Below are 16,000 nucleotides of genomic sequence, written 5' to 3'. Positions count from 1 at the left end.
TCAATTTATTGCTCACCTTGATAAGAGAGTCATTTCTGGACTGCACATTAGTACCTCCCCTATAAAATCCTTCAACCATTCCCTTTCACATCTGAGGGACATAAAAACACATAAGGATAGGTTACAAGTCCTTTCTAATTTAGTAATTTTCTACTTCACCATCTTCATCTCATTCCCCGTTCTCATCAAGACACTTTCTCACAGGAAGCTTTGCGTTTCCCTGACTTGACCACACTCTTGAATTTCACTGCCCTTGTACAGGCTCAAGTGTCTGTTCTGCTTCATGAATTTGTTCCCATTTGTCTTAGTTTATTTTGCACTCTACAACAGAATATCACAGATGGTATAATTTGTAAAGAAAAGAAATTTATTCCCCATAGTCCTGGAACCTGAGAAGTCCAAGATCAAGGTTCCATCATGGTGGGTCATCCCTTGGTAGAGGGCATCACATGGGGAGAGCAAGGGAACAAGCCAACTCAAGTCTCTCTTCCTCCATTTACAAATCCATTCATCCCATCATGGGCCTCCATCTGCATGACTTCATTATTTCTGAATTTGTATATTTACATTTATACAGTCATTGTTTGGTATGCCTCACTTCACAGTTTAAGAACATGTAACAGAAAGAGTGGGAGAAAGGAGATAAGTGGTGGAGACAATAGTTACAAGATATAAATAATATAGCTACCTACATAAGAGAAATCTGAAGAAGACCTGAAGTTCTGTTTCATCTAGAAGGGGAGGGAAGCAGTTTGATAATAATTTGAAGATTAAATGAGTTAATGTAAGTGCCTTGCTTGGTACATGCCCAAAGTGAAATTCAGTAAGTGTCAATTTTCTTTCTTCAATCATTTTCTCACATGTATATAAGTAGATTGCAAAAATATATTAAATAAGTTTTCAGTGCCAAATCCAGAAGCCCAATACAACCTCAGTATGCTTAAGGGTTCCTGCACAATCCTGTGTTAGGAAAGTTGATCTAGGGCAGTTAAGATTTTGGATACGATAGAATGTGGTAGTGCTTAAACTTAAATGTGTATAATGATCACTTTTAAACAATTAAAGAACAACATACATGCACACACACACACACACACACACTCACAGAGAGAGTTAAAAGGAAGCTTAATTTCACACAGAAGATTTAATAGCCTTGAACAGGGCTTAATTTTCAATTATAAGTTTAGACAAGGTCCAAGTGTCTGTATTTATAAAACAGTATCCAATCATATTAACAAATGATTTAGACTAGATTTTTGGAAACACTGGTTTCACTCATTACAATTGTGAAATGAGACAAATCTGAGTTCAAGTGAAGTGTTTTGTTCTTCCTTTTCTAAGTGCATAAAATCTTGGGCAAGCAATTTTTTTTTTATATTTCATTTTCAACTTAAGAAATGGAAACATCATAGGCTGGGGTTGTGGCTCAGTGGTAGTGTGCTCACCCAGCACAGGTGAGGCACTGGGTTCGATCCTCAGCACCACATTAAAATGAAATAAAGATAAACTAAAATATAAATATTAAAAAAAAGAAATGGAAGTCACCATAGTTACTACTTCATAGAATTCTTCAATGAATTCTATAAAGTAATATATTTAAAAGGTTTTGGGGCAGAGGTTAGTAAAGAACTTCCTATAAATTTTAGTTATCATGATTAAAATTATTGGTCATAATGATTATAATCTTGTTCAACACTAGTGAGCTGGTATCAACCAGATATTTAACTTTCCACAAATCCTATTCATAAGGATTTCAGGATCAAAATTTCCTCATAATTTTATATGCACCTTTGATGGGGTTATATGTTTTATATATATATATATATATATATATATATATATATATATATATATATATATATATATATATATATATAACATTTTATTCACATTTATTTTTCGCTTTTAGTGTGCTCACAGAAAATTAGAACACCTTAAGCAGGAGTTTAATAGCAATTTTTGTAAGCAAAGTTACATTCCATCTCTAAGTCAAATTGGTAAAAGCTTCTCCAGTATTTACAAAACATTATAGACAAGATGCTACACAAAACCATTGCATCTGAAGTTTTTTTTTTCCTTTATTCTCAAAGACAACTGGAAAAGAAAGCATTGTCTGCTGTAATCAAAAACATACCACAGTATAAACAGTAACCATTCCACTTATCACAGCTTGGTTGAGTTTAAAATTTGTGATTAAAAGGTCCAAGATGACTGCAGTTTTACAAAAATGGCCAGCGTGAAAAGTTGCAAACTTCATGTGCTTCTGGATATCAAGATTTGTTTTTATACAATAGTCACAGTTAAAAACACCCTGCTGGTAATACATAATTACACTTTATTAAGGTCATAAACCAGCAATAAACAATAAAGCCTATACAACTTGTAGTTCTACTTAATCACTGACTGGTACAGCTAACATGAGATAAGTGAAAAGTTCCTATGGTTTAAATGAACTCCTAAGACTATGATCTTTTTTAAAAATCTGGGTATTGGTGTTTTTTTTTCTTCTTTCCTTCTTACTCAAGACTTGTAGTGTTGTAAACCTGCCTCACAAAATACATTGTAATAACTTTTCTTAAAAAAAAAAAAAAAGACTAAGCCTTTACACCATCATTTCTAGTGGCACATTATCTTGGCAATGTCATGCACCACTTCATTTTCTCTATTGTGGCCCCTAATCACTTCATTTGATATCCCTTTTTGACCCACCCATCTCCTTCATATATGGGCATGTCCATAGATTGACAAAGAAAGTTTACATTTTTGAATAAAGATGCAAAGTATGCAAAAAACATTAATACTGATGCAAAAAAAAAAATAATAAAAAAAAAGAAAAAAGAAACAAGGCAGAGGAAGGTGTTTTAAGCTCTCCTCGAGCAGTTGGAATGGTGGTAACAGAATGATCTGAGATGGGATCTGTGGGGAAAGGGGAAAAAAAATTTACTGCTAAAAAAAGTCAAAAAAAAAAAAAAGGAAGACGAAATGAAAAAAGAAAAAGAAAGAAAAAAACATCTTTAAAATCAATCCCTGGTTGTAGACAAGTTCTCCAAAACCAGTACCTGGCACCACTCCAACAAACAAATGGGGGAGAAAAGTTCTTCGATTATCTCATAACCTCTGGCCCTTTTACTCTGCCGCCTCTGTTGGGGGCGCTTCTGGACTGCACTCGGGCTGCGCCTCCTGTGACGGGGCTGTGCAGGCAGACGAGGCGCAGGCGGCCGCAGGCTCCTCTGCGGACGCCACCTCCTGCTAAGGGGGCGCGCCAGACCCCGCGGCGGAGGGCGCCTCACAGGCGGCGGCGCTGGCCCCGGCCTCCTCCACCTTCTCTGCGGCCCTGGGCTCCTCGCAGGCGGCTGGCTTCTCTGGCGCGAAGGCGGCCTCCTCGGGCTTGGCCTCCTGCGGGTCGCCACCTGCTGCCCCCTCCTCGCCCGGCTGCCTCCTCCCTCGGCGCCACCGCCTGCTCCCCCGGGGCTGCTCCCGCCTCAGCTGCGGCAGCCGCGCCCCCGGCGGCCTCGTCCTTGCCGCCCTCCGCGGTGGCACTGGCAGCGCCCTCGGCCTCACTGCCCTCTCCCGCCTCCTTCTTGTTCTTCTTGAAGGAGAAGCCACTCAGCTTGAAAGACTTCCTGAAGGAAAAGCGCTTCTTTTCTTTTTTTTTTTTTTTCGGGGTCTCGTCGCTGGGCGAGGGTGTGGCCCAGTCCTCGGCCTTGGGCGAAGACGTCGAGGAGGCAGCCGATGCAGCCGCCCCCTCGGTGGCCGTGGGCGAGCCTGGCTCCTGACCTCGCCTTCTGCGGAGGCCTCCTTCTCCACAGGGCCCGCTCCAGCCTGGGGGGGGGGGGCGGCGGCGGCGGCGGCGGGCTCATCTTTCTCGGCCGAGGCAGGGGACGCAGCCCTGCTCCAGGCGGCCACGAGCTCCTCCTTGTCGGCGGCGGGAGCGCTGCCATTGGCCTGCAGCTCCTCATTGGCGCCCGGCTCCGCGGCCGCTGGCGAAGCGTCCCCGTTTACTTTCACGTGGCCATTCTCCTGCCCATTCGCTTTGGAAGGCGAGGAGGCCACAGCCACCTCCCCAGGCCTCTGCGGCGGCGGCTTCTCCCTTCGCTGCGGTCTTGGAGAACTGGGCACCCATGATGGCTTCTTCAACAAAGAAACTCAACAGATCCAAGAGGGGAAACGAAGAGCCTTGGGTTGGTGTAACGACGGGGCGAGCAGCAACAGCAGCAGCAGCGGCAACAGCAGCGGCGGCACGCACACCGGAGGGAGGGGGTGGGGGTGGTGAGGACAGAACAGAACCGATTAAATACACTCCGATAAAAAATTTTAGTCGAAGAGATCAAAAAGCAGCAGCGCAGGAGGGAGGGAAAAAGGTGGAAAAGTCGAGCACACAAAAAAGGAGCCCAAGAGTAGTTTTTTTTTTTTTTTTTTTTTTAAAAGAAGTAATAAAGAGACCAAACTTAAGAGTCATTGGGATACAGGAAGGTACTGAGGTCCATACCAAAGGAATGAGCAATCTATTCAACGAAATAATACGAGAAAACTTCCCAGACTTGAAGAATGAGACAGAATCCCAAATCCTAGAAGCCTACAGGACGCCGAATGTGCAAAATCATAAGAGATCCACACCTAGACACATTATAATGAAGATGCCCAACATACAGAATAAGGAGAGAATTTTAAAAGCTACAAGAGAAAGGAAGCAGATTACATTTAGGGGTAAACCAATCAGGATAACAGCTGATCTTTCAACACAGACTCTCAAAGCTAGAAGATCCTGGAATAACATATTTCAAACACTGAAAGAAAAGGGGTTCCAACCAAGAATTGTGTATCCCGCGAAATTAAGCTTCAGGATGGAAGATGAAATTAAAACCTTCCATGATAAACAAAAGTTAAAAGAATTTGCAGCTAGAAAACCATCTCTTCAAAACATCCTTGGCAAAATATTACAGGAAGAGGAAATGGAAAATATCAATGAAAACCAACAGCGGGAGGTAGTACAGTAAAGGGGGGGGAATAATCAAAGAGGAAAACAAACCATGTTTAGTAACATAAATAAACAAATATGGCTGGAAGAACAACCCATATCTCAATAATAACCCTAAATGTTAATGGCTTAAACTCACCAATTAAGAGACACAGGCTAGTAGAATGGATCACAAAACAAGACCCAACAATATGCTGCCTTCAGGAGACGCATTTGATAGGAAAAGACATACATAGACTGAAAGTGAAAGGTTGGGAAAAATCATATCACTCATATGGACTTCGGAAACAAGCAGGAGTGTCCATACTCATATCAAATAAAATAGATTTCAAGCCAAAGTTAATCAAAAGGGATGAAGAGGGACACTACATACTTCTTAAGGGAACCATACACCAACAAGACATAACAATCATAAATATATATGCCCCAAACAATGGTGCAGCTATGTTCATCAAACAAACTCTTCTCAAGTTCAAGAGTCTAATAGACCACCATACAATAATCATGGGAGACTTCAACACACCTCTCTCACCACTGGACAGATCTTCCAAACAAAAGTTGAATAAGGAAACTGTAGAGCTCAATAACACAATTAATAACCTAGACTTAATTGACATATATAGAATATACCACCCAACATCAAGCAGTTACACTTTTTTCTCAGCAGCACATGGATCCTTCTCAAAAATAGATCATATATTATGTCACAGGGCAACTCTTAGACAATATAAAGGAGTAGAGATAATACCATGCATCTTATCTGACCATAATGGAATGAAATTGAAAATTAACGATAAAAGAAGTAAGGAAAAATCATGCATCACCTGGAGAATGAACAATAGGTTACTGAATGATCAATGGGTTATAGAAGACATCAAGGAGGAAATTAAAAAATTCTTAGAGATAAATGAAAACACAGACACAACATATCGGAATCTATGGGACACATTGAAAGCAGTTCTAAGGGGAAAATTTATTGCTTGGAGTTCATTCCTTAGAAAAAGAAAAAACCAACAAATAAATGATCTAATACTTCAACTCAGAATCCTAGAAAAAGAAGAGCAAAACAACAGCAAAAGAAGTAGAAGACAAGAAATAATTAAAATCAGAGCTGAAATTAATGAAATCGAAACGAAAGAAACAATTGAAAAAATTGACAAAACTAAAAGTTGGTTCTTTGAAAAAATAAATAAAATCGACAGACCCTTAGCCACGCTAACGAAGAGAAGAAGAGAGAGAACTCAAATTACCAGCATACGGGATGAAAAAGGCAATATCACAACAGACACTTCAGAAATACAGAAGATTATCAGAAACTATTTTGAATCCTTATACTCCAATAAAATAGAAGATAGTGAAGGCATCGATAAATTTCTTAAGTCATATGATTTGCCCAGATTGAGTCAGGAGGATATTGACAACCTAAACAGACCAATATCAATTGAGGAAATAGAAGATACCATCAAAAGACTACCAACTAAGAAAAGCCCAGGACCGGATGGGTATACAGCAGAGTTTTACAAAACCTTTAAAGAGGAACTAATACCAATACTTTTCAAGCTATTTCAGGAAATAGAAAAAGAGGGAGAACTACCAAATTCATTCTATGAGGCCAACATCACCCTGATTCCTAAACCAGACAAAGACACTACAAAGAAAGAAAACTACAGACCAATATCTCTAATGAACCTAGATGCAAAAATCCTCAATAAACTTCTGGCGAACCGGATACAAAAACATATCAAAAAAATTGTGCACCATGATCAGGTAGGATTTATCCCTGGGATGCAAGGCTGGTTCAATATACGGAAATCAATAAATGTTATTCACCACATCAATAGGCTTAAAAATAAGAACCATATGATCATCTCGATAGATGCGGAAAAAGCATTCGACAAAGTACAGCATCCCTTTATGTTCAAAACTCTAGAAAAAATAGGGATAACAGGAACATACCTCAATATTGTAAAAGCAATCTATGCCAAGCCTCAGGCTAGCATCATTCTGAATGGAGAAAAACTGAAGGCATTCCCTCTAAAATCTGGAACAAGACAGGGATGCCCTCTCTCACCACTTCTGTTCAACATAGTTCTCGAGTCACTGGCCAGAGCAATTAGACAGACGAAAGAAATTAAAGGCATAAAAATAGGAAAAGAAGAACTCAAATTATCACTATTTGCAGATGACATGATTCTATACCTAGCAGACCCAAAAGGGTCTACAAAGAAACTATTAGAGCTAATAAATGAATTCAGCAAAGTGGCAGGCTATAAAATCAACACGCATAAATCAAAGGCATTCCTGTATATCAGCGACAAATCCTCTGAAATGGAAATGAGGACAACCACCCCATTCACAATATCCTCAAAAAAAATAAAATACTTGGGAATCAACCTAACAAAAGAGGTGAAAGACTTATACAATGAAAACTACAGAACCCTAAAGAGAGAAATAGAAGAAGATCTTAGAAGATGGAAAAATATACCCTGTTCATGGATAGGTAGAAGTAACATCATCAAAATGGCGATATTACCAAAAGTTTTCTATAGGTTTAATGCAATGCCAATCAAAATCCCAACGGCATTTCTTGTAGAAATAGAGAAAGCAATCATGAAATTCATATGGAAAAATAAAAGACCCAGAATAGCAAAAACAATGCTAAGCAGGAAGTGTGAATCAGGCGGTATAGCTATACCAGACTTCAAACTATACTACAGAGCAATAGTAACAAAAACAGCATGGTACTGGTACCAAAACAGGCGGGTGGACCAATGGTACAGAATAGAGGACACAGAAACCAATCCACAAAACTACAACTATCTTATATTTGATAAAGGGGCTAAAAGCATGCAATGGAAGAAGGATAGCATCTTCAACAAATGGTGTTGGGAAAACTGGAAATCCATATGCAACAAAATGAAACTGAATCCCTTTCTCTCGCCATGCACAAAAGTTAACTCAAAGTGGATCAAGGAACTTGATATCAAATCAGAGACATGGCGTCTGATAGAAGAAAAAGTTGGCTATGATCTACATACTGTGGGGTCGGGCTCCAAATTCCTCAATAGGACACCCATAGCACAACAGTTAATAACTAGAATCAACAAATGGGACTTACTCAAACTAAAAAGTTTTTTCTCAGCAAAAGAAACAATAAGAGAGGTAAATAGGGAGCCTACGTCCTGGGAACAAATCTTTACTCCTCACACTTCAGACAGAGCCCTAATATCCAGAATATACAAAGAACTAAAAAAATTAGACAATGAGATAACGAATAACCCAATCAACAAATGGGCCAAGGACCTGAACAGAAATTTCTCAGAGGAGGACATACAATCAATCAACAAGTATATGAAAAAATGCTCACCATCTCTAGCAGTCAGAGAAATGCAAATCAAAACCACCCTAAGATACCATCTCACTCCAGTAAGATTGGCAGCCATTAGGAAGTCAAACAGCAACAAGTGCTGGCGAGGATGTGGGGAAAAGGGTACTCTTGTACATTGCTGGTGGGACTGCAAATTGGTGCGGCCAATTTGGAAAGCAGTATGGAGATTTCTTGGAAAGCTCGGAATGGAACCACCATTTGATCCAGCTATTCCCCTACTCGGTCTATTCCCTAAAGACCTAAAAAGAGCACACTATAGGGACACTGCTACATCCATGTTCATAGCAGCACAATTCACAATAGCAAGACTGTGGAACCAACCTAGATGCCCTTCAATAGACGAATGGATAAAAAAAATGTGGCATTTATACACAATGGAGTATTACTCTGCATTAAGAAATGACAAAATCATAGAATTTGGAGGGAAATGGATGGCATTAGAGCAGATTATGCTAAGTGAAGCCAGCCAATCCCTTAAAAACAAATGCCAAATGTCTTCTTTGATATAAGGAGAGTAGCTAAGAACAGAGTAGGGACAAAGAGCATGAGAAGAAGATTAACATTAAACAGGGATGAGAGGTGGGAGGGAAAGGGAGAGAGAAGGGAAATTGCATGTAAATGGAAGGAGACCCTCAGGGGTATACAAAATTACATACAAGAGGAAGTGAGGGGAAAGGAGGAAAAATATAAGGGGGAGAAATGAATTACAGTAGAGGGGTTAGAGAGAGAAGAGGGGAGGGGAGGGGGGAGGGGGGATAGTAGAGGATAGGAAAGGCAGCAGAATACAACAGACACCAGAATGGCAATATGTAAATCAATTGTTGTGCAAATGATGTGATTCTGCAATCTGTATATGGGGTAAAAATGGGAGCGCATATCCCACTTGAATCAAAGTGTGAAATATGATATATCAAGAACTATGTAATGTTTTGAACAACCTACAATAAAAATTAATTAAAAAAAAAAAATAAAAGAAGTAATAAAAAAAAAAAATCCCAGATTTGTAGCCGCACTGTAGACAAGAGGAAAATGGAGAAATCTCCCTGGTTGCTAATAAGATGCGAGGTCGAAGGCCCAAGTGCCTTAATATATTTTCTGATTCTCAGTTCCTTCCTCTCAGAAAAGTTTTGTTCTTTGTTCCATATTTCAGGGCTATTCGTTTGTCATAATTTAAGTGAAAGGTAAAAATGACCCTTTATTTTTTTTCTCTTCAGAGTAACTACAATGACAAGACTTTTGAATGTAGCAAAACTTTAATTGAAGGTTGAGGGGCTATCCTAAGTGCTACATTATAAACAATTTAGAATCAATTAATTACATGTTAGATCTGCTATCTGCATTGGCTGTACCTCCACATATAATATGTCAGTGTCTTGACATCTTGATAATCTTTCTAGCCTTCTTCCTCACTTCCTTTCTGGAATTTTGAATTTTCTCTTAGAGGAATGCAGCTCTCTCTAGCCACCCCTTCACTTATTCATTAAAAAACAAACAAACAAAAATATATTTTATTTAAGATTCTAAGAAAGTAATTGTGGTTATAAGTAGCATATAAATAAAAACTAAAGTGTTTGGAAATAAATTTTGGAATGTAGTTATCATATTTAAAGTAAAAGAAAGAAATGAAAATCACCTTAATTTTCTATAATAATTCTACCATATTCAATGGATTTAATTGAATTTAAGCCCTTTGACTTCCAGGTCATAAGAACTAAGAAATTATGTTTAATCTCATTTTCTTTACTTGGACTTTGAAGAATTACTTATTTAATAAAATAAGATAGAAGAAAATTAAACATACTTTTCCTTATGTATTCTTTATCCTAGAAACTGTGAATATCTTGCCTTCTATCACAAGGGAATTAAGATTTCTAGTTAGCTTAGTTAAAACAAGAGATTATCCTGTGTTTCCAAATAATCATGAGTTTAAGTGGTAAGATTTCTAACACAACTGTATAAAGGCCCATGACTTCTGGTTTAGAAACTGGGAGTCTTGGTTATTTTAGCAAATCACTTAACTTTCTATTTATTCTATTTTTATAATGGAATGAGATGGATTACTTTTAGGTTGCTGCCTTAGAAAATTAGCAAAAACTAAGTGGTTCAAAGCAATGTAAAATTTTCTTACATCGAGCAAGGCCATTGACCTGCACCTCACTGGAAGAGAATATGGCTCCATATGTCCTTCTGAATGCATGAGGGTAGAATCATTTTCCTCGCCTTAACTTGCCTCTAGAGGTTACCCATATTATCTGACTTAGTTCCCTTCCTCGATCTTCAAAGTCAGCAATGACATGGAGTCCTTCTCCTATCACACCATTGTGACCTCCTTTTTTGCTTCTTTTCCATTTTTAAAGACCATTGTGAATGCAGAGAACCCACAGAGATAGTCCAGGATTATCTCCTGTTTTAACCTCAGCTAACCAGAAATGTTAATTCCCATTGTCATAGTTGGTAAGATACTCACAGGTTCTAGTAATCTGAACATGGACATTTGGGGGAAGGCATTATTCTTACTACCATATCAGTTAACAGAGTATCTTCAGCATCTTTAACAAACTAAGACTTTATGATAAAGCCCACCACACACCACATCTTTTGAAGGGGGGATGGAGCATTATAAGACAATTCCACTAAGAAATATTTGTCTTTACTCAGTTTGTTAAATAAACCGTAGTAGATATCTGTAGTAAACATTTTTTCTTCTTCTAATATTTCAATTTCTATTCCATCTTCTTTAGATAATGGGAAATTTCTGATCCCTCATGAATGAGTCTCATGACAGTGGTAATTACTTGCCTTGTTCTGAGTAAGAATCAGAAACTGTAGACACCTCACACTAGGTATAACTCACATGACATATGTTGTTAATTTAAAAATGCTTTATCATCTTCATTTCTAATCTCTTTTGCTCTGTCACCCAGGAAACAAAATCTATGAATAATTTTCAATCTTTTATCACTACTGTATTATATTATATTTACACTATAGTACACATTTAATTTGTCTTATTTTACATAATTACTTGTAAGTCCTTCTTGTCTTACACAGAAACTTCTTGAGCATAGGGAACAGATTCGGTTTATCTTTGGATCCCCCATAGTACTTTGCATTTAGTAGGAACTCATTAAACTTACTGTAACCAAATTTATTGAGTGATTGTTGTTGAAATATAAATAAAAGAATATAATTAAGAGTAGGAGACAGAGCTACAGCCAAAAGAATTAAGTAACTTAAGTAGAGGTCACATATAGTAGCAAAAACAGAGCATAATCTCAGAGGGATTTTGTCCCTAACACTCTCTTTTTACCTCACTACACATATTCTGGCTTGTCACTATCAATAATATGAATATAAATTGAATTAATTTAGCCCAGATTCTGCCCTTTCACTTTGGTCATAGACAGGCTCCAAATATAAGGGTTGAAATTTCATGAAAGGTCTTGTGTCAAGTTTAGTGATTTCATAAAGGAACGAAGGGTTGTAAATCCAGGTATTAGCACTGTTCTACTGATACTCATCAGAAGATGCACAGCTCAAAATTCAAATACCAGAGATCTCACTACAGTTTTGGAGCATATTATGCATTAAGAAATGGAAAAGAGGCTATTGATTTTCGTTCCCCTCCATGTTTCCTTTTCTTTTTCTTGACATTTTCAGATTGTTTTCTAGTCCCTCTGCAAAGATAAACTGAACTTCCACTCTGACAGTCCCTCACTTTTGTTGTCTTTGAGCATGTCACCAGATCACAGTCAACTCTTTCAGTTTCCTTACCTGTGAAGAAATATGGGAAAAGATACATTCTAAGACTTGGATAAAATATTAGTAATTGAGCAAAGAGATTAAAAATATGTTCACCAAGAAAAAATTTGTACTGAATTAGAATGATTTGAACAATTATCATATTTGTCATTTATTAGTTATGACATTTCCTCTTCATTTTGGAAACATTCTGTTCTTTGCCTGATATTTAATTTGGTATCATTTGATTTAGGATATACTATTCATTAATGAAATACTAGATTAGGTGGATTATTAATAAACAAATAAAATACTCATAATCTTTTAATGGTTAATAAATCCCACACTTGCACTTATTTGGTATAAAATACAATATAAAAGCAAAATTGCTTGATCATATTTTCTAAGAATTGCCAATTTCAGTGTATCTGCCCTAGTAAAGTAAAAACAAGTATTTCTCTCTATATATCGTATTTGAGGGTGTTTTATTTTTATTTTTTATTTATTTGTTTTTTATTTCAGGGATTGAACTCAGGGGCACTTAACAATTGAGCCACATCCTCAGCCCTTTTTATTTGATAGAGGTTTCACCAAGTTGCTTAGGGCTTTGCTAAGTTGTTGAGATTGGCTTTGAACTTGGGATTCTCCTGCCTCAGCCTCCTGAGCCTCTATCATTACAGGCATGTGCCACCATGCCCAACAAAGGTGCTTTATTTTCAAGTACTATGAAATCAAGTAGGCAATATAAGAAGTTGGCAATGTAAGTTAAAACTAGAAAATAAGTATAAATAACAATTGATTCATTTTTTCCTTCCTTTTCTCACTCTAAGTGAAGATCTAACTTTAGGAAGAAGATGGCAAGGCTCTTAGTTCCTAAACCTTAGTTTTTTCATCTGTAAAATAGAGATAATATAATTTAATCTTAAAGAGGATTGAGAGTATCTTTGTCTGACCAAGTGATGGCATGTCACCTAATGCTCTGTCATTTACCATGTGAATTACCTTGGCCAAATTACTTAATTCCTTTGAACTTCTGTTTTATTCATTTGTAGAACAGGACTAATCTATATAAGATGTTTTGCTTTTGAAGGTTTTGTTGTGGGGATCAAATATATTAATGACATGTTAAAATGTTTTTTATGAAGTATTAGAAAACAGATAATGAATTATAAAGAAGCTGCCACCGGTACAATTTTTTTTTTCTATTCCATAGTGCTGCATGTTCTCAGATTAACAAAAATATTATATGGGGGTAGACTCAAAGTCTTTTCTCTGTACAACTCCCTTCTTACTGTGATACTGATACTTACAAGATACTATTCTCAATGTTTATCTATAGCAAAGACATCAGTGGCCATGGAGCAACTGTCCCATGCTAGCTCTAATCACTGAACAACTACTGGACAATTAATGAAATATCTGCCCCTTGTAGAATTTAGAGGTGGAAAAGAAGAAACAAGTCTTTTAGATGCTATATAAGCAATCAATTACAACAATGCTTTTCCCTCCCTCCCAATCTCCCTCCAACTCCCCTTTCTTCTCCCTCCCCCTCCCCCTCTTTCTTTCATACCTAGGATTGAACTCAGGAGCACTTAACTATTGAGCCACATTCCCAGACCATTTTTTGTATTTTATTTATAGACAAGGTCTTGTTGAGTTGCTTATGGCCTCGCTAAGTTGCTGAGTCTAGCTTTGAACTTGTGATTGTCCTACCTCAACCTCCTCAGCCACTGGATTACAGGCATATACCTGGCAAGTAATTACAAGTTAGTGATTATAAGTTAGTAATTACAAGTTAGTGATTACTAATGTCAACTAGTCAAAAACTACTTACTAAACCATATTTTCAAAGTATAATCTCCTTTAATCAGAACAACAATGTAAACTAAGAAACAGAAATAATGATATAAAGAAAATTTGCAAGCAATTTAAATTGTGATCATTTTTCTCTATTATTAACAAATAATTTACTTCCTTATCCAATTATGAAGTTAAATTGAAAAAGGAGATAATTTTACAAGGCTTATTTTTTTGCTTTATTTATGAATTTTCTAGGATATGGTTATATTGTACCTAAGTTCTTAAGAGCTATCAAACATCTCCTTTGCAAATTAATGATTTACTAAACAGATGGCTGCTCTCTTATTAAAGACCTAGAGTTCAAAATAATGCTAAGGAAAGTGACAAATTAAGCATACAACACTCTTTTATTAGGCTTACATTTGAAACCCATCCCAGTGAGGATAGTATGAGTATCTAAGTTCTAGAAAGATTCTTTCTAGGACAGAATAAATAAAAATTTGGTATATATCTGGTTGTTGCTACTTGTTAAACTTTTTACATATTTAGGGCAGAATATCACATATGCAAAGGTTAATATTATTAGAAAGACATGGCACTATTGCATGCTGAGACAAAAATGTGTTTAGAAAGAAATGGCACTATTGCATGTTGAGACAAAAATCTCACATTTAGTTCAAATCATTGCTTTCCTATTTTAGTTCAAATCATGGCTTTCCTATTATTGTTTTGCTTTGTTTAGATTCAATGGATATAAATACATTAAATAAATCAGTAAACTGTGATACTAGATCAATATAGAATATGCTCAGGTAGTAAACATGTTCATCTATATTTTCAAGTCAATAGGATTTCAGATGGAGGGAATGTAATTTATCACTACATCTAAAGCTGTCTGATCAACATTATGGACAAAAATCTGCCTAGATCCTATAGAGAAATCCTCTCTAATCTATTTAATTTCTTATGTGAATTTTTCGGCTGGATCTGGGAACTCAATTAATAAATGCAAGAGCTAATTAACAAAAGAAAAGCATAAAAGTTGTATTCATTTTACATGCATATGGGATCTTCCCCAAACAGTGAAGTCTGAAGAAATGACTAAATCATGATGTTTTTGGATTTTTTAGATAAACTACAACAACTTTGTGAAGGAAGTACAGAACAAAGGCAATAAATTCTAGGGACTTTACTAAGAGATAGATGTAGGGAATGTAAAAGTGTTACATCCCAGAGAGGCTCAAATGTGAAACAATGTAATAATCTTTAAAGGTGAAATGATTGGATTATGAGAGCCTTAACCTACTCAGTGCACTAATCTGCTAATAGAGATTAACTGAGTGGTAACTGTAGGCAGGTGAGGTGTGACTGGAGGTGGGTCATTGGGGCTGTGCCTTTGGGGTACATATTTTGTCCCTGGTGAGAGAAGTACTCTCTTTGTTTCCTGATTGTCATGTCCTGGGCTGCTTTCCTCTGTCACCCCATTCTGCCTTGATGTTCTGCTTCATCTCTGGCACAGAGCAATGGAATTGGCTGTCTATGGACTGAGACAGAATTGAGGCCTCTGAAACCATTAAGTCCCAAATAAACTTTCCTCCTCTATATTGTTCTGATCAGGTCTTTTGGTCACAGCAGCAAAACAGCAGACTAAAATAAGAAGCTAGTAGAAGATAAGGGTTAGGTCAAAGAGTTTGTTTACTCAGGTTCATTGCAGCTTCAATTATCAGTGTCTGGTACCCGAAGCTACTTTCCAGCCTTGGTATGTGAAGAACATACCTCCAAAAAGAATATGACTTGCTGTATGTAGTGAAAGACCAGGTGGCCCTTTCTAAATTTATAGTTGCTCAAATGATTCTAACTTAATATAATATACCAATCTGGCATATTTTGAGGTGGCATGTCTTTAATTGCTTCTGTTCAAATCCTGCCTCTATTGAAAAATAGCTGTGCAACCTGTAGCAAGTTACTTTTCTGTGCCTCAATTTGCTCATAAGTTAAACAATGATAGTAATACTATACATCTCATAGGGTTCTTAGGATCATAATACTTGGAATATTGTTTACATGATATAAATATTTATTAATTTAATGGA

General features: G+C 37.1%; 1 pseudogene; it reads right to left on the bottom strand.

The window, feature by feature from the left end:
* Window positions 1-3,126: 3,126 nt before the first annotated feature.
* LOC143388460 (myristoylated alanine-rich C-kinase substrate pseudogene) lies at window positions 3,127-4,123 on the bottom strand (annotated as a pseudogene).
* Window positions 4,124-16,000: the final 11,877 nt, after the last annotated feature.

The sequence above is a fragment of the Callospermophilus lateralis genome, unplaced genomic scaffold, assembly GCF_048772815.1.
Source record: "Callospermophilus lateralis isolate mCalLat2 unplaced genomic scaffold, mCalLat2.hap1 Scaffold_93, whole genome shotgun sequence".
In the NCBI taxonomy this organism is placed as follows: Eukaryota; Metazoa; Chordata; class Mammalia; order Rodentia; family Sciuridae; genus Callospermophilus; species Callospermophilus lateralis.
This window is presented reverse-complemented; position numbering and strand designations above follow the sequence as displayed.